The sequence below is a fragment of the Vombatus ursinus genome, unplaced genomic scaffold, assembly GCF_900497805.2.
Source record: "Vombatus ursinus unplaced genomic scaffold, bare-nosed wombat genome assembly UNPS02014864.1, whole genome shotgun sequence".
Classification (NCBI taxonomy): domain Eukaryota; kingdom Metazoa; phylum Chordata; class Mammalia; order Diprotodontia; family Vombatidae; genus Vombatus; species Vombatus ursinus.
The window spans coordinates 11,356,785-11,372,096 of NW_020954642.1; the positions used below are offsets into that span (position 1 = coordinate 11,356,785).

The 15,312-nt window shown below is 35.4% G+C and overlaps 1 pseudogene; it reads left to right on the forward strand.

Annotated features, from left to right (window-relative positions):
• The first annotated feature begins 12,842 nt into the window (after window positions 1-12,842).
• LOC114027874 lies at window positions 12,843-13,368 on the forward strand (annotated as a pseudogene).
• The last annotated feature ends 1,944 nt before the right edge of the window (window positions 13,369-15,312 follow it).

Consider the following 15,312-nt stretch of genomic DNA (forward strand, 5'->3'; position numbering starts at 1 on the left):
GTATTTTAAGTGTAGTCACAGGGTTATTGGTTGAAGGAGAAATATGCTAAAGTCTACTTCCTTGGTGCTATATTTAGGGTTGCCAAATATGATTTTAAGGTAATGGAGGATAGACTTAGAACAATAACTGCGTAAGAAATTCAGTCTGGGTTGTTTATATGTGGTATTATCATTGTAGACAGACTGAATACTCAGTGGAAAACAAAACACCTCCCATGGATTGTGTGAGAAGTACCAAGTATGGACAAAGCATGCACAACAGTTGGTAAAGAAACACAGTGACTTGATAAACTAGTGGTCCAAAATTCTGTCCTAAATTGGATGACATGTAAAATCGTGCTTCTGTTTGGGAAAAAAAATCTTTGAGGAATGCAGTTATTGCTTCCTAATTCCCAGAAACTTATCTGGATCTGATTTATTCTACAAATATTTTGTCTAAAGGCATCAAGACTTGGCCCATTCTCATTATACCCCAGCAATTGATGACTGTACTCCTTTCTCCTTGAGTCCTAGAACTAATGTTGGCCCTCTATTGCTGTTGCAATGGCAGCACAAATGCTGTGAAATGGCTTAATTAAGGTGCTAATACTTAGGTGTAAAACATTTTAGTAGAACTGTGGGGGACAGATCAACGAAATAGACATCTACCCAAATAGGAGCATATTTCTGGGGATTGTGTGAAAAGATAAAGGATGATAACAGAAGAATCCATTATTGTATAGCTTTTTGTTAAAACTCAAAATGTTGGGGGAAAGGGATAATTCTATCCCTCTGCCTTTCATGTTTTGTCCTCTTGATGCTAATCAATTTTTCTGTTTCTGTATCAAACACATCATTAATACTATAATTGGACTAACTGCGAACATTTGCTGGTCTGTGACAAGCATTTTTCCCCAGAGTGAACATCTCCATTCATGATGCCATTGATTTTATAAAGAATACTCTCCTGGCCCAAGGTAGGGGGTAATCATTCAGTTAATTAAATTTCCAGTAATGATTTTATCTATTATATTCTTGAACCACCTCATTGAAAAGGTATAGAGGCATTTTTGTGTAAACATATAGAGGCATTATCAATCCTTATCTCTTCCACTTTAAAAAAAAAAAGCTTCCATTTTTTCCTTCTTCTCAAGAATGTCAAGACTTGAAGGAACCTTGGATATCCACTCATTTGTTGATGACAAAACTGAGGCCCAAGGGAGAGTGAGAATTCTTGGAATATTTTCCCCTATCATTGGCCCACTGTCTTCTCGACAAACAGTATTTCACTCTTTGCAGAAAAGTCTCCAAAGATGGGAAGAGAAAAATTAAATTCCTTTATGAAAAGGAGAGTGTCACAAGTAGGCCATGTACCTTATAAGATATGCAGAAATAGGCAAATTTCCTATGAAATTATTGATTTTTGAAAGCAGGACTCGTTCTGATTTTTATCTTTTCCTTCCTTAGACTTAGCATACTATCTTGAATTTAATTCCTTTTAATAAATATTCATTAAACTGAAATGGATTTCCAAGTGCATTCTTTGGAGCCTTGGAGGTTAGGGTAGATATATGTAGGGAAAAGAGAAATGGTGCTATGTGTGTGTGTGTATGTGTGTGTGTGTGTGTGTGTGTGTGTGTACATGCTCCACATAAATGTAATATATAGATGTCTATATTCCACCTATATATATATTATTTATGTATACATATATATAGATGGAGAGTGTATATTCACACATATTATGTATTATATATTGATGGATATATATATATATATCTCCTTTTATATGGAGAGAAATCAGTGTATCCATACACACATACACACACATATACGCACATATATATATACATATACATATACTCCATCTCTTTATCTCTCTCTCTCTCTCTTTTTTCTCTATCTATCTACTCTACCATTCTCTTGAGAATCCAGCTTTTTCTTCTTCCTCCATAAATATCAAAGCAGGGACTGATATATTTGAGTATTTTTCCTGATGACAGAAAAAGAATTAGGTGCTTTTTTCAGATACTTACAACAAAAATGGCAATCTGAAGGAGGACCTTGGACAGAGACTAATTTATTTAATTTTTTTTTTTCATTCATTGGATGAGAGTATTCTTCTCTGGTGACTACAGAGAGAATTTTAGTGATATGTCGTTAATCAAGCCATACAAACACTGATGCTTTTTTAAATATAATTAACTTGGTGACTTCTAGTTGAGTTCTTGTGCATGTGTATATGCATATATGCGGTGTGTGTATGTATACATTTGCTTCTTTGGACCTCAACTTTTTCTGTTGTCTCTAAAATTCTTTTCAATGATGGCAATGTAGTCTCATATTCCATATTATGATTTCCCATTATGATCTTTATTTAAAGATTCTATGCACCAAGTTAAGTTCAAATGATGACATTCTAGAAAAAACAGATCCAAAGATCCAGAGCAAATGTAAAAGTGTTGTAACTTTATCAGATTTGTCATACTATAAGATTCCACCTGATTTAAGTCTTGTCCTGATGTAATTCCATTATTTTGACAATATCCAGGCATTATATTGTTTATTAACCCAAGAAGAAATAAATTTAAATCTTCAATACCACAGCTGAGCAATAGACATTATTCCAATGTAGTTATTTGTATTTCATCATGGTCCATTCTTTGAATTCTCTTTTATAATGTGACTAGATTACAATGGCTAAGGTTAATGAGACAATTAACTTTATACAAGATACCAATCACAAAGATTGTTTTACTGTAATTAACTATGGTGACTTCTAGCTGAGCTCTTTGTACTCATAAATATATTTTTCAGGAATCATCAGGGCTTAAGGGAATAATTTTGAAAGTTTTGAAAGCATATCGAGAAGCCAGATGTAGAAATATTTAATTAACTCTTGCTGTGGGGGATGAAATGTTCATGGATCATGTGAAATGAAAGCTTTGCAGGAGTCAGCATTATATCTTTTTTTTTCTGACAAGAGAGATACATGAAGTTACATGTAAGCTTTTAGCAGGTTTCTGTCCTATTCCGTTTGACCTTTTCTCAGTCTTTTTATCAAATATGCTTGTATTCAGGAATGAGGCTTTCCAAAGGTCTCTTTTCTGCTGACAATGCTCATTTTTTGTTTGTTTGTTGATTTCCTCGGGGTTTGATGCTTGTGAGATATGCAAAGACTCCAACACCAATCTTTTATCAAATATGGCTTTTAGAAATTAAAGAGCTGAAAGTATTGTAATGTTTTTTACTTATTCATATTTCATTTCTCTACCTGTTTCATCCCTAACAGTGAGGCATGTAAGCACCTTATGAAGATTCGGTTTATAATTTTACATGCCTGAACCTTTAAGAGACAAACCCACTGTCAAGAATTAATTTTGCCCCAGTGAGGTTCTTCCCTACCATTCCCATATTTATTGCAGGTAATAATGTGACTCCTTTGAGAAGATAGGAGCAGTAAGTGGGCCTAAAAGCTCACTTTGGCAAAGTAATTGGAGACAGGGATAAGGTGAACAACTGGCACTTGACAAACTGGTCTTTTATCTTCAAAATCATCTCCAGAGGTTCTGCTTGTCTATTATGTTCTATTATGCTATATGTCAGTGATGAGTGAGACAGTAATTAATTTGCTTTTTCCTATTGTAGGCAATTCTCTTCCCATTTCATTTAGCTTTTGGAAAGGATTTCAAATGCAGTTGGAGTTCTCCCCCATGACACTTCTATGTACATTTGTGTCCTAATTAGTTTACCTTCTGACACATTTTTAATTAGTTTTATGACTTTTCAAGCTGACTTCTTCTCATTGACAGTTGCAGTGGTACCTCTGTTATTAAGGGAGTTCATAAAGGAACCTCATTTCCTCATTGAAAACCTCAATACCTTCCCTAAGCCAAAGATCTTCCCTCCCAGCCAAAGTGAAAAAAATCTGTCTGGTTTCTCACATTTTCACAACTCTTTAAAGCTTATAAAATGCTTTCTACACAATAGTCAGGTGGAACAAAAACCATTGTACATAGTAGGCACATAATATAACATTTAGATGTCTAATTGAATAGACTATACCTGCAGAGTTTAATTTCTGATAACCTCTATAAACATTTGTCTCTTCCTCTACCAAATGAGACTAATTAAAACTGGTTGCATCTTTACAATGGAGGCATTTTGATGATCATATGGAGATAAGTGGATAGATAGATAAAAAGAAAGATAGATATATCCGTATTTACATAGCTAGACATCAATCTATAACTATATAGCTCTATGTTATCTACATTTACCCAGCACAATGCCTAGTACATAGTAAGAGCTTAATAAATGTTTATTGATGGATCAATTATCTATCTGTATGTAAAGTGCAGCTAGAGGGTGAAGTAGATAGAGGGCCAGGCCTGTAGTCAGGAAAACCTGAGTTCAAATCTGACCTCAGACACTTACTAGCTAGTGTGACCCTGGGAAAGTCATTTAACCCTTTTTGCCTCAGTTCTTCCTCTGTAAAATAAACTAGAGAAGGAAGTGCCAAGTTACTCCAGTGTTTTTGCCAAGAAATCACCAAATGGGATCGTGAAGAGTTGGACACAACTGAAAAATGACTGGACTACAGCTCTTGGGTAAGTTTGATGTAGTGAAAAAAAAATTGGAAAGAGCATAAAACTTGGGTTTAAATCCTGGAATTGTAAATTGTTCATGTGAAATTGAGTAGGTTACTTAATATTTAGGACCTTCAGTTTCCCTATCTGTAAGATATGGTGTTTGGACTCAATGTCTAAGGTTACTCTCAACTATAATTCTTACGATCTCATTGCCACTATTATCATATAGCAAGTACTACCACTTTCACAACTTTTGCAGATATGTAAACAAGGATCTGTAACTTTTGTTCAGGGTTTCCCATAGAAGTGTCAAAGCCATGATTCAAACCCAGGTCTTTTGACACCCTTTCCCCCCAATTCAGTGTACTTGAAAACAATACCATCCTGACTCTCATATAATAAAAGCATGCTAGTGACTTTCAATACCTTTCAACATCAAGAAATGGATAGCATTTTAAAAGGCTAAGAGTGAAATAGCAATCAATCAGTACCACAGACTTATTGCCTTCTGCATCAGGAGTAGGAATTCCCAGTTATATCAGTCAGCTGGAGCGATATATAGCCTGGTGGAAATGGAACATGTTCTTTGAAGCCAATATATAACCCAGTGATGGGTTGTCTTTATTATTTTATTTTACAATATTTCTCTACTGTATGTGTTCTGTTCTTCAAAATTGGAAACATACTTCTCATTCTAGCTTTCCATTGTTCGATTTCTCTTGTGGTTTAGCACATGTCAAATTGCCACAAATAATAATAGCTGATATTTTTATAGTACTTTACAGCTTCAACTCATTGTACAAACATCTTGTTTGATCCTCACAACAACCTTTTGTTGTAATTGAAGGCAAGTATTATTGTCCCCATTTTATAGTTGAGGAAATAAAGGTTCACAGAGATGAAATAATTTACTCAAGGCCACACAGCTTAAAAATGGAGAAGTTGGGAGTCAAACTGAGATCTTTCAATTCAGTAATCTTTTCATGGGCCTCCACTATCTTCATGGTTTTTTATTTGCAATAGTGATAAAGACTCTAAAAGTCTTATAATCAGCATGGTATTTTCAGGCTTACATCATTCTGGGAAGTAGATAGTACAAGCGTAAATATCTCCATTTTGAAGATGAAGAAAGTAAGGATTAGGAAAGTAAGTGACTGGCACAAAGTCACATAGGGTCTAAATGGCACAAGCCAGACTTCAAACAACCGTTTTCTTTCTCCCAGCTCTATTCTCTTTGCATAATATAATACTTCCTCAAAAAGAAGATATTTAGCAGATGTATCACTTCCCTGACATAGTACAGCTATAAAATGAGCAAAAAGGCATTAAGATTTATGAACAAAAGTTGTATTTTTTTAACAAACAATTAATTGGTATCTTCTAATTAGCTCTTTGTTATTCAGAGAAAGACCAGGCCATTTTGGCCTCCCATAACTTTATTTCCCATTCATAAGATTTCAACATTGTTATCTCAAGGGATAGCTGCAGTGTTTTTGAAACAAATTGATTTGAGTTCACTCAATTTTAAAAATAGATATTTTTTACTGAACACTCAGGATGAAGAAAAAGATGTCATGAAATAAAATGGAAAAGACTAATAAACATAAGCAATAGCCTTTTGAAGCCTGCCAATACAGAAGGTTCAATGACAAGGGGAGAGGACTAAGAAGAAACATATACACAGAGGATATGCCATGTATGCTTATGAAAACCCTGACATTTTATGCCCCCCAAAACCCCCTTATTTTGAGTCTCACTTTTTTTTAGATTTTTAGATTTTTATTTTTAAGAACAGTGATTTAGTAGAGTTTAATTATTAAATTAAAAATCAACTTAATTAAGTTTTAAATGTTTTTGAAGTTTAGCAAAAAAAAAAAATGTTTAAGAATCAATACTTGAGAGGATTCTGGAAAGATGGCAGAGTAGGTCAGAACATTCCAACCACCCAAGATTTTCCTCCACAAAAGAGATAAAACAATGCCTCAGGGCAAACATAGAGTGGTAAAAATAAATAAGAGAAGGGGCAGAATAAGGGTCCTCCTGGGATAATTGGAGAAGATCTGAAGAAAAATCCTGGGACTAGATTTGCTCCCAGTGAAGAGAAAACACCTCCAGGCTAGGGACCACTTAAAGAACATGGGGCAAACCCCAACTAATGCTGGGTTGGGAGGCTGCCTGGAACCCAGCCACAGGAACTTTTACCCCTGGGACAGTGAGGGGAGTTGGGTGTCTGAGCCCAGGAAGATTGAGGGAACCTCTGCTGACAAGGAATACCAGACACAGCTGTGCTGCAGACACATGGTGGGGTGAGAAGGAAGCAGCACGTGCCCAGTGAGTGCAGAAACAGTGAGGCGGGGATGTCACTGGCTATCGGTACTTGCAGAATACCGGAGGTCTTGTTTTGGGTTCAAGGTCAGAGTGGAGAACTGAAGGAGGATCTGAGGCCAGCATCATCATCCCCTATATCACAGGACAAGGGGTGATTACAAAAATTAAACTACTAAAAATATGCACAGGTAAATGAGAAAGAATCCAACCATAGAGAGTTACTATGGAAATAGAGAAGACTGGTGTTCATCTTCAGAGGAGGATAATAAAGCAAAGAAACCCTCTTCTACAACAAAGAATAATGTCAAATCATCACCCGCTCAAAAAGATTTCATAGAAGAACTTAAAAAAAGACTTTAAAAATCAAATAAGAGAGAAAAAGGTAAAACTAAAAAAAAAAAAAAAAACAGTCCAAGTAAAACAAGAAAATTGTGAAAAGAAAGTCAACCAATTAGAAAATAAGATCCAGAATCTTAAGGAAGAAGATGACTCCTTGAAAATCAGAATTGGGCAAGGGGAAGCCAGTGAAGTTACAAGAGATCAAGAAACAATAAAACAAAACATAAAGAATGAAAAATAGAAGAGAATTTGAAACATCTCACAGGAAAACAATTGGTCTGGAGAACAAATAAAGAAGAGACAACATAAGAATAATCAGACTACCAGAAGGCTATGATAAAAAAAATTATCTTCATACAATAATAGAAAAAATAATTAAAGAAAATTATCCTGAAGCATTAGAACAAGAGGGGAAAGTAGAAATAGAAAAGATCTACTGATCACATCTAAAAGAGTTCCTAGGAGGAAAACCCATAGGAATATTATAGTCAAATTCTGAAACTCTCAGACTAAGGATAAAATATTATAAGTAACAAAAATAAACAATTTACATATAGTGGTACCATAATTACAATCACACAAGACCTAGCGGTGGCAACACTAAAAAACCCCAGGTCTTGGAACACTATGTATCGAAGAGCAAAAGATCTGGTCTTCTGTATGAAAATATCATACCCAGCAAAGCTAACCATAATTCTGAATGGAAAAAAAGTAGATATTTAATGAAATGTCAGACTTTCAGGACTTGGTTAAAAAAAAAACCCAAAAAACAACAACTTAACTTAATAAAAGATTTGACATACAAGACCTAAGAGAAATGTACGATTCATACCAAAGACCAATTACAAGGGACTCAATAAGGAAGATTGTTTACCTTTTATGTATGTAAAATGTAAAACATATGTCTAAGATTGTTATTAGTAATTGGGTAGTTCATAAGAAATGTAGGCATAGACCTGAGCATGATATGACTTCAAAAAGTAAAACTGTTCAGAAACAGCTAAAAAGAGTAATTATCTTATACAAACAAGGTGCAAGATGAAGAACCAATACAGAGGAATTAGATGGAGAAGGAGGGCTGTTATTATGGAAACCAACTTTCATCTGGACTGGATTCAAGAGGAAACAATGCATATATATATATATATATATAGAGAGAGAGAGAGAGAGAGAGAGAGAGTACCAAAGTCTTCTAAATTTAGAAAGAAATAAAAGTCTAAGGAGATGGAGGGGGGAGAGGTTAAGGGAAGGATATTTATTGCTATATATTTTGAATTCACTCTTACATTCTGCTGTGCATATGACATTTTTCTTTTCTTATTTTATGTATAAGTTTTAGTATTTAAGTTTATAATAATTTATTTTTCTTTTCTTCTCATGTATTTAAGTTTTAGTATTCATCTGAAATGAAAAAAGATAAAAAAGAATCAATGCTCAATGAGCTGTTATTTTCAAGTGAACAAACATTTATTAAGTAATTACTGTATATCAGGCACTATGCTGAGCACTGATTATATATATATACATATATATATATGCAAAAAGAAAGAAATCATTGAAAACACATAGAAAGAAGATGAAAAGAAAGGGAGGATGGAGAAAGTATGCCTGGAAGACCAAGGATAAAGTGAATTTCTAGGATGAGAAGGCTGCTGTGGCATGGTGGACAGAGTCTAGAGAATCAGGAGTAGAACTCAGAGAAAAAGGTTTTAGAAAATTAAAATAAAAATCTCTTAATAAAAGGTGCTGTGCAGGATTGTTACTGTGAGACAGGATAACTGTCCTAGTCCTGGCTTATTACCTGTGTGACCTAAACAAATCACTTTATTCCCCTGAGATTCCACCTCTGCAAAACGTGGATTGAAATAATTGTACTATTACCATTATAGGGCAGTTGTGAAGAAAAAGATGCATTAAACATATTAGTTACTATAGAAATATCAGACATTGTGGTTTGATAGTGCCTATTACTTCCCCTGTAACTGAGACAATTTTTTATTTCTTTATTTCTTTGATTGATTCAACCCAGCAACACTTCATATAGTTTCTTTAATTGTAACATTCACTGAACAATGCCAGTCAGGTGTCCAACCAGCATTATCTCTCATCTTGAAAAAGAAAGTGTGCCCCCTCTTTGCAGGGCTCTGTGAAATCCATTTGACATCTTGAAAGCTAAGAAAATGTGTTTTTCATTTCCAACCTGAAATTAACGATTCTGCAGGCAAACTGATAAGAACAGTGTCATTTGATGTCTGGGATGAAACTTTGGAAGCAAAGAGGGGACCTGGATTCTCTGGCTTTTAAAGAGGCTCCTTAGTGGCAAAGCTCTTAATACACTGCTTTACCCTTTCAAGATTTCTAATACCTCCAGCTGGGGTTCCTGATATGCCTGAAGGTAGATCTCACTTGTTCTCACATAATCAAACACACAGGGCATAGTAATGAGTGCACAAGAGACTGGCGTTCATAAGGTGCCCCCTGTGAAAAATTCCTCCGAATGCTGATTATTCTATAAGCCTAGTCCTCACAGTCCGTGTTAATGAGCTAAGTTACCACAGCATGGTGCCCCCTGGCAATTGTCTCCAAGGTCACTCAGCAGGACATCTTGTTCCTCACATGTTTACGGTTTACTCTTGCTTTTAAGCACAAACCAATTACATTGGTCCAGAATGTCAGTATCTTCTGCCAGGCTGCAAAACACAAGCTGATAAATATGATATTGAGAAGCCATTATTATGGTGATTAAAGTGTTTTACCCCAAGTCCATATAGAGAGAGAAAAATTCAGAATTAAATCAAATTCTGGATCTTGGAGGTTTTGTACTTTTGTCTTGAGATATCAGAAAACCACAGAATTAAAACAAGTGAGAGAAGTCAAAGGTCATCTATTCCAAAACACATCTCTAAAACTTCTCAACGAGTGATCATTCAGGCTGCACTAACAATTCAGTGACAGAGAATTCAGTAACTCAGAAGGCAATCCATCCCCCCCCCCCTTTATTCTAGACAACTTTGATTGTCAGGCAGTCCTAATTACTTTAAAAAAAGTCTCCCTGTAATATTAAAAAAAATCAACAACATTTATTTTCTGTTTGACCTACTCCCACTCCATAGGAAAAAAACAAACAAACAAACAAAACAAACATAAACAAATATGCATAGTGAAGTAAAAAACAACAACAACACATTCCCACTTTGGCTTTGACCAACATCTTCTTCTGCATCCTCAACTTATTATCTCTCTCTCAGTAGATAGGTAGCGTGTTTCATTATTTTTCTTCTGAAATCATTGTATTGATCAGAATTCTTGATATTTTGAAGTTGTTTACATTGATAATGTCATCATGGTATAATTTTTTTTTTCTGGCTTCTATTCATCTCATACTGCATCAGTTCATAGAAATCTTTCTCGGTTTCAGAGAAACTATCCCTTTCCCCATTTATTATGGCTCACTGATATTACATGATTTTGATATACCATAATTTGTCCAGTCATTCCCCGATTGATGAACATCCCCTTTGTTTCCAGTTCTTTTCCACTACAAAAAAAAGTTGCTACAAATATTTTTGAAGATATGGATCCTTATTTTCTTTTTTTAAAATCTTTTTAGCTATAAGCCCGGTTTAGGTATAGCTACATCAATTAATCATAGTTACTGACTTTATTTTTTTTACATAATTAGGAATATCTTTGCAGAATATGCAAATTCATGGCTCAACCAAAGGTTCCTTAATATGTCTAATTTCTGGAAGATTCTCAAATGTTTATTATTTTTATTTTTAATCTTTTTTTAAACCAATCTAATGGATGTAAGGTAGAACCTCAGAGTGGATTTAATTTGCATTTCTCTAATAGTGATTTGAAGCACTTTTTCATATAGCTATTGTGAGATTGGTTTCCTTGCCTTTTCTTTCACTACATATAAATAAGGGAATGAATTTCATTACTATAGTCCTGAATCAGTTATTTATTTATTTTTTATTAAAATGAAACCTTTTTTCTGAGAAATTTCACTTTTGAGTTTTTTTCCCCTCTCAGTGATCTCTTTCTTTTTAAATTTTAATTTAATTAAATTTTAATTTTAATTAAATTCTAATTTTATTTAATTTAATTTTAGCTACATTGGTTTCATTTCTGCAATGTTTTCCATTTTAAATTTTGTGATACACTGTATTCTAGTTTGGAGATAGACTCTTCCTCATTTGTGGATACAGAAAGGAAATTTCTTCTTTGCTCCACTATTTTGTTTAGGATGTGATTTTGTATATCTAAATATTGTATCCATTTGGAACTAATGTTGGCATAATGTGTAAGGTGTTGGTTTAACCTTAATTTCTGTCAGATTTCTGTCTAATTTTTCTGGTAATTTTGGAAGGAAGGAAATAGTGAAAAAAAGAAGAAAAGGAGAAAGAGGAAAGAAAGAAGGAAGGCAGGAAGGAAGTTAGTAGAAAAAGAAAGAAGGAAGGAAGCAAGGGATGAAAGAAAGAAGAAAAAAGGAAGGAAAGGTGTATGGGATGGAACAAGTATTTATTAAGTGCTTATGATATGCCAGGCACTATATTAAGCACTTGGAATATCAATACAAGCAAAAAAGAAAGAAAGTCAGTCCTTGTCCTCAAGAAACTTACATTTCAATTAGGGTAGACACAGAAAAGAGAGCTGAAAAGTGGTGAGGGGCACAAGGGGGTGGGAGAAAGATTTTAAAATCTAGAAGCTAGGAATAGTGTTATCAAAATGAGGACAGCATTGATTCCTCTACAAAATGGAGGCTCCAGGAGGAATTCATCAATAGAAGAGAGTCAGGCTTTATAGATTCTTCTTCCAGGTTTCTCCATTCCCCTCATGAGCTTACCTTCTCTTTTTCAGGTCAAATAGTTCCTTACAAATAGTCTCATGTAGCATGGTTTCTAGACTCCTCATAATGCTATGTGAGCATCTTTGGACTTACTTTAGCATTAAAGGTATTTTTTAAATATGTAGTGCTTAGAAATAAACCCATTTTATATGTGGTCTTGCCTGGGCTATCCCTTTCCTCCCACAGAGCACCTGCTTCTATTAGGGCAATGTTAGATTCTATTAGGTCTCCTGGATGCTTTGGGGGTAATATTAATTCAATTTGAATTGCTTCCTGCCAGAACCAAAAGGGGAGTTGAAGCTAACCATACCAACAAGACAAAATTGAATAGGGAAAGATAGAAAATCGTTCACATGGGTTCAAAAACTCGACTGCATAACTAAATATACGTAGAGGAGGGGTGAATACACAAGTTCACATTTAAAAAATCTGGGAATTTACTGGGTTGTCATAATAGCAGCAGATATTTCTATAGTACCTTAAAATTTGTAAAGAACATTATATACATTATTTCAGTTGAATTTCATAAGCCTATGATATAAACCATACAAATATTAATATCCTATTTTTTACACAAAAGGAGATTGAGGCTTAGAAACTTTAGAGTAAAAATGCTTAGGGTTAAATAGCTAGTGAATAGCAGATGTAGTCAAGTTTCAAGCTCAGACAATTAGCCATCACTGTGATGTGACATCCAAAAAATGAGGGTTGGCCTTTTGCGGGTTGGCAGGGAGTGAGGCAGCAGCATCATGCAGGCCTTGGGCACCCTAAGAGAATGTGAGGTAGTTGGATGGTGCCTGCCTACTCCCAAGAGTTCAGTGCTGCCTCTTTATCAGATGCAGATCTTTGCTCCTAATCATGTAGCAAAGTCTCGATTCTGGTACTTCGTTTCCCAGCTGAAAAAGATGAAGTCTTCTGGAGAAATTGTGTACTGTGGACAGGTTTTTGAAAAGTCCCCTCTTAGGGTGAAAAAATTTGGCATCTGGCTGTGTTATGATTCCAGAAGTGGGACCCACAACATGTGCAGGGAGTACAGGGACCTGACCACCTCTAGTGCCATCACTCAGTGCTACTGAGATGTGGGAGCCCATCACCCTCCCCCCGGTCCACTTCATCCAAATCATGAAAGTGGAAGAAATTTCTGCCAGCAAGTGCCTCAGGACTGCAGTCAAGCAGTTTCACGACTCCAAAATCAAGTTCCCTCTGCCCCACAGAGTCCTGTGTCACCAACACAAACCCCGCTTTACTACCAAGAGGCCCAACATGTTCTTCTAAGCACAGAGACAAGGAGGCACCTATTTGATCTGTTTAAATAAATTTCTCAATTGGAAAAAAAAATGAGGATTAACCTTAGTCTACTTTCATAAAAACATTGCCCTGTGCAAATAATGGGAAGATCCTGGTCTTTAAGGAATGAAGCAAATTGCCATTTCTGAATTTCCCACATGCTGCTTTCTTACAAAAAGGATCTTGTAGGTTTCCACTGGGAAGGTTAAACTAATAACAGCAATGACAAAAACAATATTTGCATTTATTGCTGGTTCTCACATACCCTTCCAACCTTAACTCCCACTATTCTCTTTCACAAACCCTCTATTCCAAACAGAATGGTCTCTTCCATTATCATCTGACACTCTTCTATCTCCATGTCTTTGAGCAGACTTTCCTTAATTTCTAGGAATGGACTCTCTTTTGATTTGCATTCTTGATTGTATGGGTAGAAATAGCATAAATAGAGAAATTGACTAAAATTTTTCTTGATGGGTAGTATTGAAGATCAAAGGAGATAAAGTATGTAAAATGCTTTGAATATCTAAAAGTGCTATGTAAATGTTATCTATTGCTGTTGTCACTAATAATGCTTGTGCTGTTATTCATGAAGCTTCTTTGATTCTTCTGATCTGCCATTGATCTCTCCTTGCTTGATTATCCCTTAGAACTTTATTTGGGACTTTCCAGTTCACCTGACATACAGTGTTTCATTACACTGCTTTGTATACTTACCTTCTCTAATAGGATATAAATTCCTTGAGGGCAGAAACTATGACTTACTCATTCAATTTTCTTCCTATCACACCCTTGAGTCCTTGTGCATAGTAGGTATTTGAATATTGAATTAAAATCATTAGTTCCCTACCCCATTCCTTGCCTTCAACAGAGTCATTTAGTGGCACATTTCACAACTGAGCTGTAGTTATCATGGCCAAAACACATTTTCATTTTTTTTTCTTTTAAAAACTTACTTTGATGGGGATAACTGGAGCTCTCCTTTGAACTCCTCCTTAAATTCCCTTGCATAATTCAATTTCCTTCATAGCTTCAGGGCTAGTATCTTGGCATTCAGAGATGAAAGGCAGAATTTTACAGGTAGAATTGTCCCAACAAAAATGAAGCTGATAGTGCTTGGGAAGCAGTACAAGGTGTATGTCCTGCTACTAGGATGTTGTCAGTAAAAATCATGTGGTGACATGTGTTATGATGGAGGAAGGACCTCTTGGAAATACATACAAGATTGGAACTTATTCCAACTAGAGGGGACCTTCAATTTGAAGGCAAATCTCTTTATTTTACACATGGAAGAAATGAGGCCCAGTTTGTGGAAGGACATTTCCTAAAGTTACACAGCAAGTTTGTGGCAGAACCACATGAACTTAAACTTAGAAATCTACATACTGAAATTGAACTCCCTGTCCAGTGCTTTTTCCACTATGGCAAACTATATTTCTCTTTTTTTCCTCCTTCTCCTTGCTTCCCAGCTCTTCTTTTCCCCTGTCCAGCTAGGACAGATAAAGTTAAGTTGTCTGTACATTGAGAACAAGATACATCAGCTTAAATTTACAACATTGGTGCCATATACCATTTTAGAATCTGACCTGTATTGTCTAATCTGCTCCTCTTCACTCTCTGTGCAGCAGAGCAGATGGCATTATACTCTTGGGGCTAGAGGTACAGAAGCCTATGTCTGTGATTCATAGATCTTTTCAACGTCTGCAAGTAATGTCATATTAGTTCCATGTACCATCATGTTCTCAATCCTCTCTGGTTTCTGCTGCTTTTCTTCCCAGTCTAGAGTTACTTTGATTCCCAGTCATCTTTACCATGTATGCCAGTCATGCCTCTTCTCCATTTTAACTTCCCATGCCATCTTGTCTTGCAAATTCAATTTTTTTTTTAATTTAGAGTAGTGAAAGTGCTCAAACAACATGAAAGTCTATGCTG